Source organism: Perissodus microlepis, chromosome 15 (assembly GCF_051167445.1).
Source record: "Perissodus microlepis isolate ML-2025 ecotype Zambia chromosome 15, ASM5116744v1, whole genome shotgun sequence".
Classification (NCBI taxonomy): Eukaryota; Metazoa; Chordata; class Actinopteri; order Cichliformes; family Cichlidae; genus Perissodus; species Perissodus microlepis.
In genome coordinates, this window is record NC_140475.1 from 4,470,673 (window position 1) to 4,487,634 (window position 16,962).

General features: G+C 42.1%; 1 protein-coding gene across 4 annotated transcripts in view; it reads left to right on the forward strand.

Moving 5' to 3' along the window:
• Window positions 1-1,711: 1,711 nt before the first annotated feature.
• plcb4b (phospholipase C, beta 4b) overlaps window positions 1,712-16,962 on the forward strand; it is a 74,969-nt gene continuing 59,718 nt past the window's right edge. Inside the window, exons 1-2 of one of the 4 annotated variants that reach the window (XM_084954321.1) lie at window positions 1,712-2,105; window positions 5,740-5,781. The gene's annotated coding sequence lies outside the window, so the exon portion shown is untranslated. Of the gene's footprint in view, window positions 2,106-3,223; window positions 3,769-3,817; window positions 3,869-5,739; window positions 5,782-16,962 lie in introns of those variants that run through there. The other 3 variants (XM_084954324.1, XM_084954323.1, XM_084954322.1) reach the window with 3 other exon arrangements.

A 16,962-nucleotide genomic window follows, 5' to 3' on the forward strand; every position in this document is an offset into this window, starting at 1 on the left:
GAATGTTTGAGTGAGCGAGTGAAATGCTAATCACTGAGTGCCTCCACTCCTTGGCCCCCAAATATAATCTTAGCTCTCTCCACTTTCCCTCAACTATCATAATACAACCTTAATCCCTAAGTTATGAATGTAATGTTAACACTGAACTTCGCCTTAATCTAGGCTGGATCAAATTCGGATTGTAACTCTAATATTATCCGTACCATTGTTAAACTATCAAACCATGTCCTAAAACCTAAAAATGTCCCATTTAGAGGGATGAGGAAAGACACAGTGCCCTTGGTTTGCAGGGTTTTCCTCACTATACTTCTGTCATCATTTTTGGCCCATTTAGTCTCTGAAGCTCAGAGACTGCCGATTATTTTTTCCTCTAATGATGGAGTGGCTGTAGTTGCTTTTGTACCATTTAGGAGACTGATTGTCATACAATAATTAATTTTGAAAACAGTGTCCACTTAATGGGTCCTTGGAGGCAGGAATAGGTCTCTGAAAGCTACCGAAAGTGTCCTGTAGCTTTCTTAAACTTAACCTTAAAAATAACCTTTTTGATATTGCCTTCGGTTACACTCTTCACATCTTTATTTGAGTCAACTTTCTTCTTACTGCTGCTTGTAAACAGAGGATTTAAATAAGAAGTGGATGGAGCTTCTGTGTTTACAGTCAGAGCTGTGTGTCTGATCATATTAAGCCCATCCCCTCTTCCTTGACATCATACACAGCAAAGCATAGAAAAAACTGTGAAATAAAGCATATAGAGCAGTTTGAAGCCTCAGCTTTTGCCCCCCTGGGATTGCTTACATACATCTATATTCTGAGCTCATTATTTTAGACTTTGGCCATGTTTAATATGACCAGTCACCATTGCAGCACATTATATACATATACATGATAGAAAATAAAGAACGGCATAATATGAACCCTTTTACAGAAATCGTGCATTATAAATCGGGAGGATGTTTTGACATAAGTGGATTTGGGGATTGCAAGGTGCAGTATTTTCGGAGCTGCATTACCTCCATACTAAGCACTGCAAGTCATGACATCTCAAATAAAGCCGTCAAAGGAGTGTATCTTGTGCACACTAGCAATATTTTTTATGTGCATGCTTGCAGCTGTTTAGAACCAAAATATATTATAAAACATGTAAACATTAAATCAAGAAAAATCCCCCAAAAGCTTTGTTCTCATGTGACTGAATTTGTTTTTATACAGTCCAATGCCATTTCCATAGCTTATATAATGCAGTGCAAAGAGATTTGGTTTGCAGCTCCATAGATGTTCAAAAAACTAAGTTAAAACTATAGAAATATGTATATATATTTTTTTAAATTGCAGAACTGTAGCATTAAACACGAAGTAGTTCAGCAGGATCTGGTGTGAAAATGAATAGTGGATGATATCTAGACAACAGCGTCACAGACTGCAAACATATTTCCAGTTATTCATAGTTTATGTAAACCTAAAAATAATATCTTAGAAAAGACTGTTACCGTACATGAAAGTGGTGCCACTATTAAAACTAAGTGTCATAAAGTTGCTGTTGTGTCTTTAGGGGAAGCAGGCCAGCATCACTGTGACTTTACAAAGGGAGGGGGGGGCACCGTTTGTCTTTATCAACGCATGGCGGCTACAGTAGTCAGCTGTTAGAAAACGGGGGCGGAGCTGGATCTGGTTCTACTGGATGACTCACTCCGTTAACCCAAAGCACACTCATTCACTCATTTACACGCACGCCACCGCGCGATCGCACACGCACGCACACACCCATTCACGCGCAGGCACGTTAGGTGTGAGTGCAGTGTGTAGTGGTGGGTGTGGGAGGGGATGGGGAGGGCTGCCCGTCTGAAGAGGGGTTCCTAATCAGCGCGCATCAGCACCGTTCATTCTCCACTGGAGGGCGAGTGGTACAAGAACACCGGGACACTCCGGCGGGAGGGAGGCAGAGTAGACAGTCGGAGGGAGACGGGATAGAGCAGCAGCAGCAGCTGGAAGACACACAGACAGGCGGAGACAGAGACAGAAAATCCCTCCCCGGACCCTGCACAGCATCATTTTCTCTCCGCCGTCGGATTAAACCCCCTCTCCATCTCCAACCGCGAAACCACGTAAGAAACACACATAAAGCTTTCTGATTGCTGCCGAGAGAACAGTCAGAGTTTACCGTGTCTTGGGTTAAGGGCTGCTCGGTTAAACGTGCGCCAGACTGAGTTCAATTTAATGTGTTTGTTTTGCTGCCAGACGGACGCTGGACCCTTCAATAAAACTCCATCACGCTAGCTCTCAGCGGCACTCTCCAAATCCTGCTCTCATCAGTCAGACATCCTCTCGCTGCCTCACTCTGTCACACACACATACACACACAGCTGGAAGCAATAGCATTTGCTAGCTAGCTAGACAGACGCATTTAAATAGACCTTTTGGTTTTTATTATCGAATTCACTCCAGCTTTGCTCGGTGAGCTCTCTGCTAGCTGAATACGGGACTGCAGAGAGCCGCCGCGGCTTGAAAACCTGATGAAATGCGGGGCTTATTGACGTTTCCAACGGCTGTGAGGCTAGCCAGTGGAGCTAGCTGTAGCGGGACAGAGCAGAAGCCAGCCGGCCGATGACAAGCGGAGTGCACACTGCACAGTGGCCATAAAAGTCAACCCACAAACCCGAGATTTAATTTCTTGCATTTACTCTAATGGGTGCTTTTTGGTTTATTGCACTATATATTTGGAGCTTAATGCCCTGTGAGATTTGCATGATAATGTAAATTTGACATGCAGAACTGGTGCATTCTCAGACTGTTTGCTGCTAGTGTGGTAGCTGCAGCTTGCCATGCATGCATCCATCCCAGCTTTGCAAGGTGTCATTGATTCACCGTTACGCCAACTAGAAAACAGTGTTTTTCGTGTGCCCGTAATGCCGGTGTTTAATCAATCAGCACAACGGTGGTAAAGTATCATAAAAATAGTTGCATGGGTGATCAAATGTCATAATTTGTGTGTGAAACCATTCACGGTGTGCGCTTTGGATTTTAAACAATCTATTTTTGATAGGGGAAGACGTAATCAGCAGCTTTCCTTGAAAGCAGAGCAAATGACAGCCGAAACTCAGCAGGTTCTTCATTTTCATTTCCAAAACCAGTTTTATCCGTTACACCCCGGAGGCAGAGTGATATTTGTTCAGGAATAACATGTGCCTGTGTGTGTGTGTGTGTGTGTGTGTGTGTGGAAGGGGGTGTGGGGGGGACTGTGTAGACTTGTTTTCACTGTATAAAGTATTATTTTTTCCCCTAACATTAACTTAAGAATGAGTGTAAAAACAAACTTGTTGCATCAGCTGTTCCCCCTGCTCTCACCAACTTGCACTGCAGCGCTTATTTGCATACTGAATCCGTTTTCTTTTTTGGGGGGGGGGAAATTGCTGCACAGGTGTCTACTAGTGCATATTAAATCGACCATCAAGATAGCGGTGGTCAGGCAGCAAAGAGTGTGTCAGTCCCCGTTATTGTGAAACCCTCAGAAGGTCGCCTCCCACTCCCTCCTTCCAGGCGACGTCCTCTGCAGCCTGTGAAACATCGCCTCCATTATGTAAAGAAAAACAAATTCTGCTCTGGCTTATTGACACTGCCACATAAACGTTTGACTGGCGATTACGGAGGCAAACATTACCCTCTCTCGCACAATAACAATCCCTTACCTGAGGCTTAAACCCGGACTGCGAAGCATTTTGATGAATGGAGGTGGACTAAGAAGCTTAAAGGCTAACTGAGGGCGTGCAGGTGTTTTTATTATTTTCTTCTCTTTATGGTCGCCCTGACTTTAGTGCACTCGGTGATCAGTGTCTTCGGGGAAATTTATATGGCTGGAGGTTGCTGCACGGTGAGAGTTTGGCTGCATCGTCACAGCTTGCGGGATAAACCTTGTTATATTTGCAAATTCTTCACTTGATCTAAATTGTTAACCATCGTTTTTAGTTTTACTGATTAGAACAAAAGTGACTCCAGTTTGCCATCTTCTGTTATCACTGGTACTCTTTAAAGTTTATCAGCCTTGATAGTAAAGCTGGTGTTATTTTCACCTTGTCCATATGTCCTGCAGGCAGCTACTGTAGCAGGAACTACAGACTGAAGTATTCAGACCAAGTTTTGAGTACTTTGCATGTGCTATGCTGGTTTCCTGAAAGCTGTAGCCCAGTTGATGGTATCCCAACCATTCAAGATAAACATAACTTTATGGGTTTATAGTTGAGCAAACATGCCAAGTTTGAAGGAGGATCCCATGGCATGTTGCCACTTTTTTTTTTTTCATTTTATTTCTGCCAAGATTATATAATTGCTTCAGTTTGTTCTTTCTCTGTTTAATAACAGTGTTGTTAACAAAGTGTTACATTTTACCGTTTACCTTTGGAGTTTCATCCTGAAATTCCTTGGAAATTGAGAGACATTGTCTTGATGATCTCAAGAAAATACCACAATCTGGATCCAGGAACTTGATTTATCCATGTGGAGGGAATCTTCAGCCCAGACGGATGTACGAAGTCTTGCACTGCTCTGCACTCCTATGCATTTGTAGCTCCTATATGAAGGTTTTTAAATATTGGGATGTGGTTTTAAATCTCACTGTAGATGCTTCTGCTGATTTGGTGAGGACAGACTTCCCAGTCCAGCAATTTTAATTGAAGTTCAGGTGTATCTGGAGTACACTGGAGGGACACTTTTGTGGCTGTGAGATAATTTGTAACTAAGCATGTTATTATGTATATGTTCAGTGCAGAGGAGATTTAGCTCTATTTAAAATGTAAAACTGGGCAGATTGAGGGTGTAGACTGGTATATTATATGCAAGCATTAAGCCAATAAGAACGTTAGTTTAGAATGAAAAAGCTAAACTACATTTTACGTCTTGGATGTAAAGACAGTGTATGAAAGAAAAAGGATGAAACTAAAACAGCATCTCAAAGCCTGGCATTGTTTTGTTGTGGATGTGAACTTGATTAGGCCATGAAATGTGTGTAAGACAGACATTACTCAGCATCAACTTTCGGGGTGTTTGTATCTCTGTGGAAAGCTTGAGATTGGCTGTAGGGTTTGGTCCAACTGGAGAAAAATCTCTTTTTCTCTGTCTGTTTTCTCACAGCGTTATTCTTGCCAGCATGATATCGATTTGCTCGAAGGTTGGAGGTTTATTCTAGCGGGACTGGATTTGGAATCCATCCAGTGGCAGTTTACTGTATATCTTGATTGCCTGTTTGTTTGTTAGTTTTTTCTAAGACTAGCACGCTTTCTCTCCATGGTTTCTTTTAGACTTGGGAGGGCCTGGTCTAGAGTCACTGACCTTTCTCCACCTCTGGCAGTTTGTTTTAACAGTTCTATGATTTGTAGAATCGTTCTTTTCTATTTTGTGCTCCTGCAAAGAAATCTTTGAAAGTGGAAGTCCTGAAAGCCAGATGGACTAACAGACCAACAGACGGGTAATGTGGGCACAGCGACTGACAGGACCAGTGTTGTTGTAATATGTTGAAAATATGCTTCATCGCAGAGCTCAACATGTCTGAACTTTGTTTTCCCTGGCAAGGGAGTAAGTGGAGGGAATCGGGATGTGTTCATCTCTGTGTGTGGTTGTATCTCAGCTCCTGACCTTCCTATTATATAGCAGGGTTTTAGAACTCAGCCAAATAAGTCCACATTCAGGGTTTTGTTATTCATGAAATTCTCTCCCCTTCTAACTGTATGTCCTTTTTTGTCTCTGCAGGCCGAGATATGAACTCCCGCTGAAATTATTGATGCTGAACTGGTGAGTTTTGGGGCTGCCAGTGATCGCTGCAGCAACAGAAATTTCCTTTTCTTGCGTTGTGTTTCTTAGTTTGTTGTTACATTCTGCCCAACAGCGCCGCTGGTTTACAAGCCCCTGCGGCAAATATTAAAACAACACAGCGTCCAGAATTTAGTTGAACATAAAGTTTGGGAAAACCGAGCTTGCAATAAATCAATCAATGTAATGTATGTGTCAGTGTTTGATCTAACACATTTCTGCGTGTCTGCGTGCACTAATATCTACCTGGATCTTATTTTCCTGCCACTCTTTCTTTGAGGCCTCATTAGCGAATACAGACACTTTCTTTCCCGCATTAAATATTACAAACACGTTGTGCCGAGAACTGAAAAGGACAGACATCTTATTGGATTTGTGCTGAGTGATGAAAGCATGAAGTCTAAATTTTAATTGTATTTTTCATGAAAGGCTGATATTCGCTGATCCACTGCACACATCACTCATTGATAAGTAGGTTGCGTGACTGAAGCTGTTGCTCTGTGTTGCCCCGTGCCAAGTTTGACACTTTAATGAAGCTCAAATGTGATTGCTGCCTATGTGTTCATGATGTATTCTGTATTAATGATGTGTAGCATCAAAGCTGTCTGTTAGCTTTGCCTGGTTCATTTTCATATGTCTCCTTTTATCGAGCAGAGAGGTGTGTATTATCTCTAAATTATTCTGTTGGCAAGAACCATATGACTATAAGTCTGTGAAGGTTCTCAGTCATCCAGGTCATCGTAGTCAAAGGAGCTTGCAAAGAAAAGCGTCTGGACTTCTTTAAGTTTACTTGAAGACGTTTCACCTCTCATCCGAGAAGCTTCTTCAGTTCTAAGGTCAAATGGTGGAGAGTCCCAGATATAAACCTAGTGGGAGTATCCCCCCACAGAGGGACAAAAGGACCCCCTGATGATCCTCTAATCGCCTGAGCCAAGGTGTGAAACTGGGTGTGGGTCCCAATCAGCCAGAGTTTCGGGTGTGTTCATTGTGAAACCTGGCCCCACCTTATCATGCGAATTCCTGAGGTCAGATGGCCCAGGATGTGAGTGGGCGTTAAGGCGTGAGATCCCTTCCCAGACGCCTTAACGCCCACTCCATCTGACGCCATCTGACCTCAGGAATTCGCATGATAAGGTGGGGCCAGGTTTCACAATGAACACACCCGAAACTCTGGCTGATTGGGACCCACACCCAGTTTCACACCTTGGCTCAGGCGATTAGAGGATCATCAGGGGGTCCTTTTGTCCCTCTGTGGGGGGATACTCCCACTAGGTTTATATCTGGGACTCTCCACCATTTGACCTTAGAACTGAAGAAGCTTCTCGGATGAGAGGTGAAACGTCTTCAAGTAAACTTAAAGAAGTCCAGACGCTTTTCTTTGCAAGCTCCTTTGACCCATATGACTATAACTTGATAGTGACTAGGAAAAGTAATTCTTAAAACATATATCTAAGCATTGCTTTAGAAACATATTTTATGATTACCACTTATTATATTATAGTTTGTGATAAAGGTTTGATTATTGAACAGTAAGCTGGTCTCCACTGCAAACTGCTGGTATTTCTGGTAGTCTGTCCCAACAGAGGATGGATATCTCTCCTAACTTGACATATTCTATGGAATACAGTCGTGAAAGTTTTTCAGGAATCTATGCCGTCCCGTGAAAGATTAAGTACTCCCTTCTACAGGAATTAAGAGGGTAAATGGTAGCCAGGTGGTGCCAGTCAAATATGATTAATGGATCAGCTGCAAGTGTGAGAATCTCTATATAAAAGCAGAAATTTTGGTAGTTTGTCGGTTTTGAGCATTCATGTCTATGTTAACACAATGCCACAATCTTCATATGAGTGAACATCCCAGCAAACTCACCCCAGGGTGAGACCACTCAATTCTCAGAGAAACTGCAAAACCCCAAGAACCACAGCTCAGACTCTACAGGCCTGTTAGCATGTTAAATGTTGAAGGTCATGCCAGTACAGTTGGAAACACGAGACTTCAACAATATGGCTTTTTTGAAGGGTTGCTGGAAGAAAGCCTCTTCTTTCTTATATGGCAGCACAGATTAGAGGTGTAGAGTTGCAATCTGGACAACCACAAGACGTCTTGAACTATGTCTTTTGGACAAAGTGATTCCACAATTATTGGTGAAAACCAAATGCAGTATATCAGAGCAGACACTTACCAACTGTCAAGCACGGTGATGGAGGGGCTTGATTTGTGCTTGTTTTGCAGATACAGTACATGGGCATTTGGAGTCATTGAGTCGACCATGAACTTCTCTGTATACCAAAGTATTCTACATCTGACTTGGCTGAAATTGGGTCATGTAGCAGGACAATGATCACAAACACAGCAGTAAATCTCTAACTGAATGACTGAAAAATAAAAATAAAAAATCAGGGTGTTGCAATGACCTAGTGAAAGTCTAGACCTCAAACCAATTGAAATGTTCTGCATAAGCAGATGCTCACAAACTTCGATGAACTAAAACAACTTTGTAAACACAAGCGGGCCAAAATTCCTCTGCAACAATGTGAGAGTCTGATAAAGTCAAACGAAAACTTATTAGAGTTGTTGTTATAAAGGTGCTTCTACAAGCTATTGAATCACTTTGTTTTCATAGGATGGCAAAGAGTTCTGTGAAGACTCTTTTTCATGTGTATGTTAAGAAAACAGGGCATGAAGTGCCATCTACAAGTTCAATCTTGTGATTTACATACCTGGATAATTATGCACTTGTTGAAACAAGTGTTATAAATATCAGTTACAACTTTATACTTGCCTTCCAAATAATGTTTATAGATGACTTACAGAGTCTTTATTACCTGCATAAAAAGTATGATAAACATTAGTTGCAACCTTACTGTAACCTTTCAGAAAATGTTAATCGATGCTTTGCAGATCAATTTTTAGCTCACAGTATTCATTTACCATTTCTTAAAATGGTTATTATAAAGTACTGTCAAGAATTTACTAATAAAACCCCATCCTTTTGGGTTAAGCTTGTACTTTAAATCCACCTGTACCAGTGTGTATGGCTTTTCCCTAGGGATCAATAAATGATTCTGATTCTGATTTTCACAGTAATAGATCGTGGGTAAATAAAAAAATGAGTTCTTTGGTGGTCATTGAAATAGACTGCCATATATGTGGCGCTTTTCTAATCAGACTGCCCACTCAAAGTGCTATTTGCTACTATGTGTCACATTTAATCATACATTCATACAATATTTTATTCGTCACAGTTTTAATACTTGATCTACGTCTCATCCATAGCCAGTTTGCCTAACAAGCATGTCTTTGAGAGAGAAGATATTACTTTTGGAGGAGCTTCATCTTTTAATGTAATCAAGTAGCATAAAGAAAATGAGTCCTCATAAATGGCCATACCAAAATAGTTACAGAGAAATGTAAATGCGGCAAAGTAGCTTCTTTTGGATATCCAAAGAAGCTGTAACACTGCTTTTGTGCAAATGTGGCGTCTTTCAGTTGTGCACTTGCTTAGAAAGCTTTCTAAGAAACAACATGAAAGACTCTGTCCTCGGCCTGTGACAAGGATAAAAGGGTCAGGAAACCTCAGCATCCGCCCCCCTCCCGCCCGCTCTCTGCTCTGATAAAACCACTCAGCTCCACTCCCACAGTCTCATCTTCACGTAACACGATAGCTGATCAAAAAGTGGCCTCAACCCTCACTAATCCAGATGTTGTGGATTATAGAGCTATGTGGGAGTAATTAGCTGCTTAAAGAAAGAGAGAAATCAATGAGGAGAACGTGTGTCTTCACTGCAAGGGTAAGTGTGGCTCGAGGGTGAATATAATGACGGGGGTATTCTCTGCAGATTCTAAGCCAGCAGCAGAGGGAAGGAGATGGGTGGTGGTGCGAGTGGGGGTGGTGGTAGTGTCGGCAGCGAGTGAAAGCAGAGCAGATAGAGAGCGAGCGAGACTCTTACTCTCACACCAACAGATGGAAGCTACAGTCATCAAGTCAATATTTACTCTTTCTTAATAAAAAATTGGCAGCATCGGCCTCGCTGATTCAGTAGCGGGCAGCAGGAGTATCTGAGCTTGTGTAAAAGAGGATTTGAGGAGTAAAAACAACACTTCAGTGATAATAACTGTGGCTCGGCTCCACACGTCGGTCTAAAAATACGTTGGGACGAACCCTTCCCTCTCTTTTGTTAAACGCACACACGCTTGCAATGTGCGCATTCACTTTACCCATGGCTCAATCCACTGTGGGGATACATGTGAACGCAATTTGCACTTCCAATTAAACTGTCGACCTTCGCTCCAGAATGCAAAATGTGATTCTGTACCGTCCTCTCCTGGATAGCTATTATTAACCATCTCAGGCCCGTAATAGAGAGCCCGCGGCTTCACAACGCACCGACGAGGATCATTGCAGTCAGCAGAATTATCACATTTATCAACACTGTCAGTACTTGAAGTGGAAAATTAGCAGATATTTTACAGACTTATCGATCAAGCTTTTAATGGTTTATCTGTTTGCGTTACAAATGGGGCAAATGCAGGGAGGTCTTAAGTGTCTTCTTTAGGTGTTTGTTGAAAATAAAGTGGAGCATTAGTGTGTTTTTGGGAGGATACCAGTCATTTACATTAAGACAGAGAGCACTGTGAGAGAATAAGTTAAGATTCTGAAAACTGCAGAGTACATAGGGCGAGGGTTAGCCTAAAGCATCCCGCCCAGCCTCTGATACAGCTTCAACGCATGACTTGCTGGCCTGATCAGATGACTTGATAAACAGCAGGAATGTTGCTTCTTCCTCTCTCTACAACACTGCCCTTGTGGCAGTGTGTGTGTGTGTGTGTGTGTGTGTGTGTGTTTAATTTAAATCATATAGCAGTGATATAAAGATGTTCAGGTTGGATTACGGATTATGTTTTTTGGTGAGTTTCCTGTAATGTGTCCTGTGGCATTATCATAACATGACTTTGTGTGTGTGTGTGCCAGAGGGGTCTCTTTAGGCAGCCCACTACTCTACAAGATAGCAATTATGTAACACTTCAGAGATTAGCTTATCATTTACCCTGCTCAGCTCAGTGGAAATGCAGAACACAGTACATGGCACAATTGTCTCTACTTTGTTGTTGACTCGGATAATAATAATGGCTGCAGGGGAATTCCTGCTATATATGTAGATATAGTAGTTAATATGGGCCCAATTTATGTCTTTCTTTGGTTTGAAAGACAAAGTGGATTTTAATGGCATTTTTTTGGAGGCTTTCTTTGGAGTTTGTAACTCATAAACTGAAAAGTACAAGCAGGGAAACAAACAGATTTTAGGTGGAGTATAAACACTGGGTTTAATAGGCGAATAGTTCCCTTCACATGGCTTTCCAAGCACTGCCAGAAATTTGTCAAAGAGCCTCGTGCATTTTTCATCAGCCACTTCTTGGATGTCATTTAAACAAACCTCTGTCCTTAGCACATAAATCCTTTAGATGGCTATCATAACAAACTGTAGAAGCAATGTGAAGTTTAGAAAAGTGTCACGAAGCACATGGTAAGAGGACAGATGTAAATTTTCCAGTGAAAAATGCTCAGACATTTTCCTTAGGTGACGCAATTATAGCACATGACATAGACTAGGAAATTCTATATGCTGTATATATTTACTAGATAGGAAATTGTAAATTATATATCACACATTGCGTTCACATGCATATACAGTACATATATCTACGATTGTTCCTAGCACTTGCTGAATTATAAAGACGTTTCCACTTGCGGAAGACAATCTCTAGAGCTTCAACAAGCTTTGTCTCTGTGTCCTAGTAGTGCCTTCTAAGGTTCACTTGTTGCATGTTTTTGCATTATACATTCATGTTCTTTTAAAAGCAATGACAAATCAAGAGAGTACTGTGCCAATTTCTCGAGTCACCTCTCATTTCCTTATGTTTTGCTTCCAAGGAGCCAGAGTTTCTGCTAATTTCTTTAAAGGGGTCTTGAGCAATTGTTTCCCAAAGTTTAGTTTTAGGACATTGGCTGCTCATTTACTCATCTTCAGTCCAGTCCTTGTACCTGACCATTTTTAGAGGAATATTTTGTTTAAGATACTTAGCACTAGGGCTGGGCTATATCATACCGTTCACGGTAATACCGGTGTAATTTTGGGCAACGATAGGAAAATGAAATATCGCGATAGGTAAAACGTGCATGCGCAGTGCCTATGTTTACATACGCACATGGCGGCGACGCAGAATGAGAAGAGCGAAAGTGGATCGTTAAATGAAACGGATGAACCAGAATTGGTTTGTAAAAATGCTGCAACTTCAGTGGTGTGGAACTGGTTTAGCTTTCGTCCGTCAGATACACAACAAAGCACTATTTTTGGTAGCGCATGCTTGCGGGCCGTCGTTATTATCGTGTTGTTTGGAAAATACGGCACACTTAAAATCAATCATTTGATTTTTCTGAAAATTGACAGAGCCCCTTATAATCCCGTGTGCCTTATGTATGAATTCTGGTGTTTACTGACCTCGAAACGATTTTATGTCGTACACGGCGCTCGAAAATCTGTCAAATGTTTTAGTACGACTTTGCTAAGCTACGAAGCTGCACCGCTTGATGGATTGTCGGAGCATTAAAGCTATATTAGGCAGGAGCCTCGCGGAGTGATACGTACTGTGCTTCAACATAATATTACCGTATTGTGTGTGTATAACCTCTTTTTAAGTTTTGTGGATATTATACATGGTTATGCTGAGGATATGTCGGCCAATTTCCACTGGAAATGCCTTTTGGTTAAACTGTCAGCGAGGAATTTGCACTGTTACATTTTTATATAACTTTAATGCACATAGAAAACAGCTGCTTGTTTAAGTGAAAATACATTGATGGGGTTTTTTGCACTAATAAAGTTGTGGAGTTGTAAAGTATTTTGTCTAGTGTCAATTATATCGTCAGTTATATCGTTATCGCAAATTTTCAAATGTATATCGTGATAAATATTTTTGGTCATATCGCCCTGCTCTACTTAGCACTCCCTGTAGCATAAAAAACTGTTAAGCATAAAAAAGTCACCTAACTCAAGGGGCGAACCAGTATTTTGTCTACATGTAAAAGTCATCTTGGCAAAGAACCTAAACTTTAGATGGCTGTATGTCTCCAGCCATGTATGAAACACAGTGGAGGCTCTCTCATGTTAGGCTGCATTTTCGTTAAAAGGATTTTGTTAAAGTTAATGGAATTATAAATGCAGAGTAAAGACTGCTTAAAAACATTACAAGAAAGCTGCCTAAGAGAGTTTAGAGTCTTTCAAGCTTGTTGGAATAGTTTAAACTTGCGTATATTTTGCCTTATACACTTTATTTCCAAGTCTGTTGTCATCTTTCAGTTAATTGCTAAACCTATTTCCCATTTTCTAGCAAAATCTAAATAAATGAGGGGTGGCTCAAAACTTGCATTGCACAGTATTATAAATAAATAAAACTGAAAAGAGGCTGAACATCAAACACAGAACACAATAGCTGTGTGTTTCACTGAGAGTGGCTCAGCAAGCACACACAAACTCCTTTTGTTTATGAAGCTTCTGTTATTATTTAGTAAGCGGTTTCACTGCAGCACTGAAAGCAATGATTACTTTCACCTAAGGCCTTCAATTAAAAGCCTCTTCCAGACATGCACCTCATTATGCAAATGAACCGGTAATTTTATTTGTACTTTTTGGTTCAAGTCACTTTTCTGCAGAAGTCAAGATGACAATCTAAGGAGGTCAAACATCCTGTTAGATCAGTCTGTGGACATGTTGTTTATTATTACACACGGTTATACTTAGGTTCCCATCAATTTGCTCTCCTCAACAGCTTAAAGTATGAACAAACATTCAGATTACTCAAAATGCAGTCGCCGTGCTTAACTCTTTACTGCCGTGTGATTTTTACAGCTAAAAGCTGATTAGATTTCATGCTGCACACAGTGTGAAATGTTTTCTGCTCAGCAACTGAGAGCATATTGGTTGCCATGTTGAGGAGTTGGAGTTGCAGAGATCGGATATTAACCTAATAGCTTACTCTGGCTGCTCTGTTCTTTAATGAAAAATAATTATCTTTTTTTTGGTGACGATTTTTGATGAATGTGTAGTCCATTTCATTTTCTGCGGCAAATTGAAATTTCTGCCTTCCTCACAGTCAAAGGCACCCAGCATTGTGTCGTTGAAGTGTTTTTAATGTGAACAGGAAGCAGGTGTCTGGTTGATATTAGGAGTAATATAATACAACCGTTCATCTGTGTTAGAGTGTACAGTAGACGGTCAGGCTAATATCAGTGAGGTCAAATTATAAACATTCATGTGGGATGACATGAATTCATCATCTCCTGTCAATCCTTGTGTGTTAATAGACAATATGAGTCCAGCATGGGGCTGGCAGACTCCACCACTAACAAGAAGAACAAATAAATGAAAGGGTAATACGTTTTGTAAAGTGCCAGGGACTTCTTGTCCTTGTCCGTCCTTACGGAGCCCCGCAGGGGACATGGGAGAAAAAAAAAATTAAGACGGACTTTTGCGAGCTCTCGCAAAACAAACTCGGGATCTCGCAAAAGTTTTAGCCGCATTCTTCGGACGCCGGCTCGAAGCCGACCGGGAGGTCGAGGCACGATGTGCCGGGAAAGCGGTGTTCCTCCCGGCTGTAGTAGGTCTCGACCTCCCGTTAGCTTCGAGCTAACGGGAAGAATGCGGCTAAAACTTTTGCAAGATCTCGCAAAACTTTTGCGAGAGCTCGCAAAACTTTTGCGAGATCCCGAGTTTGTTTTGCGAGATCTCGCAAAAGTCCGTCTTAATTTTTTTTTCTCCCATGTCCCCTCCGGGGCTCCGTACGTCCTCACTGTTGCATAAGGCAAAAAATTTAAAATCATCTGTTACCATCTTGGCTCTGTGATTCAGCCAATGTAGTCTAGAAGCCAGTTAGATGCACATGGCATCAAAAACAAATTGCTTTGGACAGGACCAACTTCACACCCGATCAGATTTGCACACTGTTAGACCTCTGCCTCACCACTACATATTTCAAATACAACGAAGGCTTTTACAGACAAAAACATGGCTGTGCCATGGGCTCCCCCGTGTCACCTATTGTAGCCAACCTTTACATGGAGGAAGTGGAAAGGAAGGCTCTTGGCTCTTTCAAAGGAAGAGTACCCAGCCACTGGTACAGATATGTGGACGACACCTGGGTCAAAATCAAGACACAAGAAGTGGAATCCTTCACTGCGCACATTAACGCTGTGGATAAAAACATCAAGTTCACCAGGGAAGACACAAAGGACAACTGTTTGCCTTTCCTGGACTGCGCTGTGCACATTGAAGAGAACGGCAAACTCAACATCGAAGTTTACCGGAAGCCCACACACACGGACCAGTACCTCCTCTTTGACTCCCATCACCCTTTGGAACACAAACTTGGAGTAATTAGGACCCTACACCACCGGGCAGAACATGTTCCCTCTAAGCCTGAAGGAAAAAAGAAGGAACACACACATGTAAAGGAAGCACTCAAAACGTGCGGCTATCCTAAATGGGCGTTCTTAAAGTCAGCAAAGAGGCACAGAAAAGAAGACCAGACACCAGCGAGGGAGGATAAGAAGGACAGACGCAACAACATTGTCATCCCCTATGTAGCCGGTGTATCAGAAAAACTTAGGAGAGTTTTCTCCAAGCATGACATCCCGGTGCATTTCAGACCCAGCAACACGCTCAGACAAAAACTGGTTCACCCGAAAGACAAAACGCCAAAACACAGACTTAACAATGTGGTGTATGCTGTACAGTGCAGCGAGAAATGCCCAGACCTCTACATTGGAGAGACCAAACAGCCACTTCACAAGCGCATGGCACAACACAGAAGAGCCACCTCCACAGGACAAGACTCAGCAGTCCATCTGCATCTTAAGGATAAAGGACACTCTTTCGAGGATGCCAATGTTCACATTTTGGACAGAGAGGACAGATGGTTTGAAAGAGGAGTGAAAGAAGCCATCTATGTCCACTGTGAGCGACCATCTTTGAACAGAGGCGGGGGTTTACGACACCAACTCTCTGCCATCTATAATCCAGTTTTGAGATCCCTTCCCAGACGCCTTAACGCCCACTCACATCCTGGGCCATCTGACCTCAGGAATTCGCATGATAAGGTGGGGCCAGGTTTCACAATGAACACACCCGAAACTCTGGCTGATTGGGACCCACACCCGCTTTCACACCTTGGCTCAGGCGATTAGAGGATCATCAGGGGGTCCTTTTGTCCCTCTGTGGGGGGATACTCCCACTAGGTTTATATCTGGGACTCTCCACCATTTGACCTTAGAACTGAAGAAGCTTCTCGGATGAGAGGTGAAACGTCTTCAAGTAACTTAAAGAAGTCCAGACGCTTTTCTTTGCAAGCTCCTTTGACTACGATGACCTGGATGACTGAGAACCTTCACAGACATATTGCCGTACATTTTGGGAGGAACACCCTTCAACTGGTGCGGGAGTATGAAAGGGAATCAAGGAAACTAGCGGATTATAGGAACCATCTCCGTTTCAACCTAAGATGTAGACAAAGCAGAGTTGTTCCTAAGAGCCTGCGCCTTGGATCCACTGTCAGGGGATACAGAGCAGACTTGATTCTACAGAGAGCACAAAATCACCTTTTAAGTGAAAGGATAAGACAGGTCCATTTCACCATAGATGCCCTCCAGATCAAGATCAGCCAGACCCTGCAGGAACTGGAAATCCTTCTACCCTCTCCAATCTTAGAAGAGGTTTACAAGTTTGTGGACAAGGCTCAGCGGGCCCAACACTCTAAAGGAAAAGAAAGACAACGCAGGAAATTTCACACCTTGCTTTCAAAAACACACACTCCTCATCCTGAACCTACACAACCCAGAGAAGAAAACACACCTGAAGTCAGTCAGGAGAAATGGGTTAAGAACTTTTCAGACAGGATTCTCACTGAACCTGAAAAGAGAGTATTAGCCAAAGGACTCAATTTTGCCATTTCTCCACAACAGTTGCCCATAGTGGACCTCATCACAGCCACAGAATCTGCCATACGGATTAATAAATTATCACAGACAGAAGCAGAGCAAATCAGGATGAAAGTCTCAGCCACGCTCTCCAGTGCCAAAGTCCCTCCATCCAACCTCACAATACAGGAAAA